The sequence below is a fragment of the Quercus lobata genome, chromosome 6, assembly GCF_001633185.2.
Source record: "Quercus lobata isolate SW786 chromosome 6, ValleyOak3.0 Primary Assembly, whole genome shotgun sequence".
NCBI classification, from domain to species: domain Eukaryota; kingdom Viridiplantae; phylum Streptophyta; class Magnoliopsida; order Fagales; family Fagaceae; genus Quercus; species Quercus lobata.
The window spans coordinates 18,741,974-18,750,237 of record NC_044909.1 but is presented as its reverse complement, the minus strand read 5'-3'; positions in this window follow the sequence as shown (position 1 = coordinate 18,750,237).

Here is an 8,264-nt window from a genome sequence, read left to right as displayed (position 1 = left end):
AGGACTGTGTCCAGGGATGAGCTCATGTCTGCTTTCTGTGAGTGCCCTACTGCTTGGGGTGAGCGTCTTTTTACACCATGTCGACCTTTTGCTAAAGGTCCTAAATTCATGAACATGGTGATGACTTTTGTTTTGCATCCCCTCTTTCACTATAACTCCATTATAGAGCCTCGTGCTCGATTTTTGTTGTCTCTTCTTAAGCATCTTATTATAGATTTTCCTTCTCATTTCATTCTGTCTATTATAGATGTTCATTTAGATTCGGCGTCTCGTGATAAGCTCATCTTTCCTTCTGCTATCACGAGGATCTTACGCCATTTTTTCGTTCCTTTTCCCTCTTCTGACCATTTTACTGTCATGTGTGCCATAGATTATGCTATCATTAAACGTAGCGAGGCCCAGCTTCGGTCGTGGCAGTCGGATTCAGCAGCTCTTCCCTTCCGTTCAGCTCCATCCCATTCTGCTTCATCCACATCCGCTCCTTCCTCTTCTTCGGGTGATGTGACTTTAAGAGACATCATGGCGCAACTGCAGCACATGGATGCTCGCCTAGATACACTCTCTACAGAGTTGTATCAGGTGAACGTTCTGTCAGTTGTATTGCACAATGACAGGCGTCTATGGGTGGTTTTACTCCTGAGGCTACTCCTTCACCACCTTCTCCCGTGGCTTCTGATTCTGAGGATGAGGATGATGATAATGGTGATGACGATAATACTTCGGATGATGCTGATGGAGATGCTAGCTTTACCGATGAGATGTCTACTTGACACTCTTACCCTTTGTCATTCGTGACAAAAAGGGTGAGTAGTTTTGGTATGAGAGTAGTCTATCTTAGGGGGAGAGTTAGCATAGGACCATTTTGTTAGGGGGAGTGTTGATACATTTTGAGGGATGTAGTAAGGATAGTATGTATCTTTTCTTTTCTTTCTTTTTAGATACATTACTCTTGTACATGAGGTCTTGTGACCATTTATAGACATACATTGTACTTATCTATTTCTTTATATTGATGTATGTTTTTCTTTCACCTACCCCTTCATGTGTTATTTCTTTTCTCCCTTTATACACATGTTTCTTATACTTGTATGCAATCTAGTATTTCTGTTTCACACAAAGATGCTTTGATGATTTTTGTTTAAAGTGTTTCAGAAATACAGGTTGTCAAAGTCAACTTGCCATAAACTCTCTTCTTACAAAGTTTTTTAAGAGTTTGTGTTAGGATAGATTTTATTGTATTCAACAAATGAATATGAGTTGAGTGATTTATGACTTCTCTCATATGTTCATTTGTTTGTTGTGGTTTTGTCACGGATTGCCAAAGGGGGAGATTGTTAAGATATATGTGTTTCATATGTTAAGAACATATGTCATGATTTTATGTAATTGGCTTATCCTTTGACAAAACGCATTTTACTTGTATTTGGGTAGATTTAGGATGTCTTTAAATACTTCAAGAAACCTTGTTTCAAGATCAAGTATTGAAACCTTCAAGTTTCTTCAAGAAAACAAGTTCAGAGTGCAAAATCATTAAAGCTCAACAGTTGCATCTATCGAGCTCAAGGAAACTGTTCTACATTTCGTGTGCTCGACACCTGCTATCTGTTGAGATTTAAGATTCTCAAAATTCCAATCTGATTTTCTTGGAATCCGTGAAAGTGTCTTTGGGCTTTCTTTTCTCCTAACTCTAGACAAATAAAAGGATCAGTTTAAGGGCCGTCAAAGTGTTCACAAGTTGCACAAGTTTTGAGCAAACTCTGTTCAAGCAAATTGTGACCGGAGACGAAGTTCTTGCCCTAGTTCATCTCTTTCTCTTGAAAAAGTTGCTGTGTATGTGCACCATAGGGTTTTGTGACCAAGCATCTTCTTGATCTTCATTGTGTGGATGAACTGAAGAACTTTGCAACCAACAATCTTCTTAGTTGGTGATTGAAGTCGCATACTGGGATCCGCGCAATTGGTTAGTCACGTACTTAGGAGTCGTGCATCGAAAGGGGAACTGTCACTACAGAACAAGTCCAATTGGGTATTGGGGTAAGGGTTCAACTGTAGGTTGGTAAGATACTTGGATTCCTTTACTTGTAACCGCTTGTTATGATAATAGTGGAGTTTCAGGAGTGGTGACCTGAAAATCACCCGGTGGGGTTTTTGCCGTTAGGTTTTCCCCATTCATAAACAAATCACTGTGTTATTTATTTTCCGCTGCATATTTAGTTTATTAGTGATTTGTTTGTACTACCACGCGTTTGCATGATAAATTGATTAATTAATAACTTGACTAATTAATTAATTGATTTCTATTACAAGGAGTCATTCAGTTTGTGGCCTATCAAAAAGCCTTATACATATATGGGTTGAGTTCAAGTTACACCTGATGTAACTTTAAGCAATGTTATACCACCCAACAACTTATTACAGAATTCGTATTTTGAAAATCCCAGCATTGAATTACATGTTCTATATGTTCTTAACACTCATGCCAATTTTCATGTCAATTGGATGTTATTAACCATTTGATCTATAAACTTATCTTTTGTGCATTATTTTAAACTATAAAAATTTGAATTTAAACAATTAATTGATGACATGGTTATTAATCTTTGATCACCTTAAAATTTTGCAAGTATAGAGAATATGCGAAAATAATGTAATCTAACAGTGAATTTGTCAAAATTTTCATCTAATTAAAAAATATTGAGTAGTGTAACTTGAACCCAACTCTATATATATATATATGGTTGGGTTCAAGTTACATCTGGTGTAACTCTAAGTAATATTACATCACTCAATAACTTGTTATTGAATTCATATTTTGAAAATCCAACTGTTGAATTACATGTTCTATATTTTCTTAACACGCATGCCAATTTTCATGCCAATTAGATATAATTTATCATTTGATCAATAAATTCATCTTTTATGCATTATTTTAAACTACAAAAACTTTACTTTAAATAATCGTTTGATGACATAGTTATTAATCTTTGACCATCTTTAAATTTTGTAAGCATGGAGAATATATAAAGAAAATGTAATCTAACGGTGAATTTATCAAGATTTAGATCTAATTAAAAAATATTGGATGGTGTAACATTACTTAAAGTTACACAAGGTGTAACTTGAACTCAACCCTATATATATAATAGCCCACCTGATTTGGAATTACTTCCCCAAATCAAACAGTTTTTTTGCAAATCGCACACACTCTCTCTCGTCTCTTCCTCTTCTCAACTTTTCCTCTTCCCAACTGAATGACTCTTCCTTTCCCTTTTCTTTATTTAGATTGTACAAACCTCCTTTAAAATAAATAGATAAAATTAAAAAAAATCTAAATTTGCTTTTGTAAATCATAAACTTCTAGCGGGAAGAAAAATTACAGTTATACATATTAGCACACCTGTACGGGACATGATCCTGAGTCCATTGGGCCTTGGGCATTGGCCCGAACAATCACTAGGAACATCACCAAGCCGAAGTCTAATGGTGAGCCGATTTCATTTTGGATGCATGAGGGATGAAGAACTTAAACGCTTGCGTAGATTGGTAAGGGATATGGAGTTGGAGGCAAAAGGTAGGCGTCAGAGAAGAGACCACAAAAAGTGTGCAAAGGGGTCAGTAAGTGTGGGGAGTAGCCACAGAGAGGCGTCCCATCAATCCGGTTCCCATCGGCACCAAGACCAGTCTCTCAGGAGTATGCAAACAGAGACTCGATTTCCCCAGAAGGGCGACGACCCTAGAATGCTGCGACGGATGCTATAAGTCGAGCATTATGAAGAGCTGCTCGATTACCGTTCTCGGGAGATATCGAATGGGCACCAATATCGAGTAGATTTACTAGACCTCCATTTAACTCTTATGATAGGAAGACGGATCCAGTAGAACATGTAAGCCATTATGTCCAGATGATATCTTTGCACAGTCATAACGACAGGCTGATATGTAAGGAGTTTCCTTCAAGTTTTAGGCCCACTGCTCTAAGGTGGTTCAATAGGTTGAGGAAGGGCTCGATTCATTGTTTTGCTGAACTGATTTAAGAGTTCAGGGTCCAGTTTATGACCTGTAGCCGGGTACCGTAACTAGTGGACGCGTTGCTATCTATGAAAATGGGAGCTGGGGAATCTCTTTCCAATTACACTAGCCGGCACTGGGAACTATACAATGAGATCGGTAAGGATAATGAAAAAATCATAGCAAGCACTTTCCGGTTGGGATTGCCCGAGGATTCCAAATTATGAGATTCGCTAACAAGGAGGCCTCCCGAGGATATAAGGCATATTGAAGAATACAAAAGGTTAGAGGATGATTGGCCGAAAAACAAAGGCAAGGCTCCGATCACGTGCCAACCCCGGCAAGGGGGTTATCCTTCAAGACCCTGGAAGGATTTGAGAATCTAGGAACTGGGCACTCAAGCAGGGGAAGTAAATGTGACATTCAGGGAGCCAGTGCATAGAATTGTGGATCGAATTAAGAACGAACCATACTTTCGGTGGTTGAACAAGATGGGGGGTGACCCATCGAAAAGAAATCAAAATCATTACTACACTTATCATAGGGATAGAGGGCATGCTACCGAACAATGTAGGGTGTTGAAAGACCATTTGGAGCAGTTAGTAAGGGCGGGGCACTTAAAGGAGTTTGTTGTGGACCCAAGAAGTCAAGAGACCGAACAAGGTGCCCAACCTCGAGGGAATCCTCTTCCACCCCTTTTAGGAGTGATAGAGGTCATCCATGCCACTTTAAGGAGTACCCTAGTGACCCGAAGGAAAAGGATACGGGCAATGGTTCCAGTGAAGAGTTGTCAGGATGAGCAACCCTCTGAAAAGTAGTTGAAGTTTACTTGGGAGCCCATTGCCTTTGATGATGACAATCTGGAAGGAACGACCCAGCCACACGACGACTCTTTGGTGGTCACAGCTCGAATAAATGGTTTTATAGTGAAGAGGGTGTTAGTTGACCAAGGAAGTGGTGCCAAAGTAATGTACCCTGATATGTTCAAAGGGTTTGGTTTGAAGAATGAAGATTTGTCTAAGTATGATAAACCCCTAGTTAGGTTTGATGGTCGGATGGTGATCCTTGAAGGGCAGATTTTGCTCCCTGTGAACATGGAAGGCAAGTAGGTAATGGTGACCTTTATAGTGGTCAATTCATTCTCCCCATATACAACGAGATTAAGCAGAAGGAACCTGCTAAGGAGGTTCCCTTATAGTAATTACAAAAACCCCAAAAGGAAAAGAAGGCTAGCTGTGCCGAGGATTTAATAAAAGTGAAGATATTGCCCGAGAAGGATAGGAGTTTCCAAATAGGAGATACTGTTACTGCTTGTATAGAATATAAATGTATTTGCTTGGAGCCCATACGAGGTGTCTGGGGTAGATCCTGAGTTTATAGTTCATAGGCTTAACGTGGGTCTATTATTTCCTCCCAAGAAGCAAAAACCAAGGAGGTCAGCTAAAGAGCACGTTGAGGCTATCAAGCAAGAGGTAAAAAAGTTAAAAGAAATAGGGGCAATAAAGGAAGTTTTCTTCCCAGAATGGCTTACAAATACTGTGGTGGTGAAAAAAAAGAATGGGAAATAGAGGGTTTATGCAAATTTTACCGATCTAAACCAAGCATGTCCGAAGGACCCTTTCCCTGTACCGAAGATTAATCAGCTAGTGGATGCAACATACGGATACCCGAGGATGAGTTTCCTAGATGCTTTTCAAGGTTACCATTGGATTGCTTTGGCTACTGAGGATCAAGAAAAGACAGCGTTCATTTCTCTCGATGCTAATTATCACTATACTATGATGCCATTTGGTTTAAAAAATGCTAGGGCCACTTAGCAATGGATGATGTAGAGGATGTTTAGTGATAAGATTGGGCATATGGTAAAGGTATACACTGATGACATGGTGGTCAAGAGTAAAGAGGAAAAAGGGCACATCGATGATCTTAAGGATGTGTTTGAAGTACTTCAACGACACAAGTTGCATCTTAATGCCGACTAATGTGCTATTGGAGTGGGGACTGGCAAGTTCCTCGAGTATATGATCACACACCGAGGAATAGAAGTCAATCCCGACCAAATCAAAGCTGTAGAACGCCTCAGATCGCCAAGCAATCCAAAGGAGGTCCAGGTGCTGACCAGCATGATAGCTGCACTAAACCGGTTCATTTCTAAGTTTGCAAAACGGTGCCATCCATTTTATCAACTTCTGGAAAAATGGAGGGGATTTCAATGGACCGACGAATGTGAAAAGGCTTTCCAGGATTTGAAGGAGTATTTGATGTGGGCACCTATGTTGTCAGCTCCAAAGCCTAGTAAGGATTTGTTTATATATCTTTTGGTGTCCGAGCATGCCATAAGTGTCGTGTTACTAAGGGACCAAGGTGTACAGACGCTAGTATATTATGTAAGTAAAACTCTGGTCAACACTGAGACGAGATATTTACCCCTGGAGAAGTTGGTGTTGGCTTTAATGCATGCCATAAGGAAGTTGCCTCATTATTTTCAAGCCCATACCATCTACGTGTTAACCCAGTATCCCCTACAGCCATTGTTGAAGTGATCTGATTTCACGGGCAAGATAGGCAAGTGGGGAACCCAATTGGGCACTTTTGATATAAGGTACAGATCCAAGAGTTCAATGAAGTATCAAATTCTTGCTGACTTTGTTGCAGAATTTTCCCCGAGAAGGGGTGGAGATTGTTTGTCGTATGAAGGTCCAGCCATAGAAAGTATTTGTGGATGGTACGTCTAGTGCACTGGGGTTGGGGCAGGAATTGTTATCATCACGCCGAAAGGGATAAGGGTGGAACATTCCTTTAGGTTGGGTTTTAAGGCTTCCAACAATGAGGCTGAGTATGAAGCCTTATTTGCCGGACTAAAAGCTGTTTTGAATTTGGGTGCCTGGGAAGTGGAGGTTTACTCGGATTCTCGGTTAGTTGTTAGTCAAGTGCAGGGAAGCTTTGAAGCCAAAGATACTCAGATGATTGATTATTTACAGTTGGTAAAGCAGATTATGAATCAATTTCAGAAAGTAAAAGTCATTCAAATTGCTAGGGGGCAGAACTGGCATGCCGATTCTCTAGCCACCTTGGCGTTATCACTAACTAAGGAGGTGCTTCGGCAAATCAAGGTGAGGTGGTAGCAAAACCAAGTATTGATGCAAGGGTTAATGTCTCAATGGTTACTGTGTCTGAGCCATGTTGGATGGATCCAATCATTGACTTTTTGGCCAAGGATCGACTACTAGTTGATTGTAAAGAGGCAAACAAAATGCGCTAGATGGCTGCTTGGTATTGGTTGTCAATACCGTAAATTGTACCAAAGGTCTTTTGGGGGACCGTACTTACAATATTTGCATCGCCGTAAGGTTGAAGAGCTCTTGACCGAGCTCCACGAAGGGGTATGCAGTAGTTATATTGGGGGACGTTCATTGGCCAACTGAGCAATGACCCAGGGATTCTAGTGGCCACAAATGCACAAGGATGCTACTGAATACGTCCAAAAATGTGAGCAATGTCAAAAGCATGCCCCTTTGATACACCAATCGGCAGGAAGTTTGAACCCTATCAGTAGCCCATGGCCCATTGCACAATGGGATCTAGATATTATTGGTCCATTTCCCTAGGCTACGGGAAATCGAAGATTTGTTTTGGTAGCTGTGGACTATTTCACAAAATGGGCTGAGGTCGAGGCATTAGCCAATGTTCGTGATGTAGATGTTAAGAAGTTCGTCTGGAAGAATATTGTAACAAGATTTGGAGTGCTAGAATCTCTAGTATCTGACAATGGATTGCAATTTGACAGTAAAACTTTCTAAAAGTTTTGTAGTAACCTCGGTATTAAGAACAAATATTCCACCCCAACATATCGGCAGAGTAATGGCCAGGCTAAGGCTATTAATAAGGTGATTGTGAACGGATTGAGGAAAAGATTGGAAGGAACAAAGGGAATGTGGGCCAAGGAGTTACCAAATGTCTTGTGGGCATACTAGACAACCCCTAGAAGATCAACAGGAGAAACCCTGTTTTCACTGACATACGAAGGGAAAGTGATGATACCAACTGAAGTGAGCTTGTGCAATGCTCCAGTATCAAGATTTGTCCCAGCCGAAAATGAGGAGCTTATGGTAAAACAGTTAGACTCGCTAGAAGAACACTAGGAATCAGGTTGGCTGAGTATCAACAGAAGCTAGCTCATCGATACAACCAGGATGTCAAAAATAGGGAGTTTAGCACCGGAGACTTAGTGTTAAGGAAAGAAGTGGGGAACACCA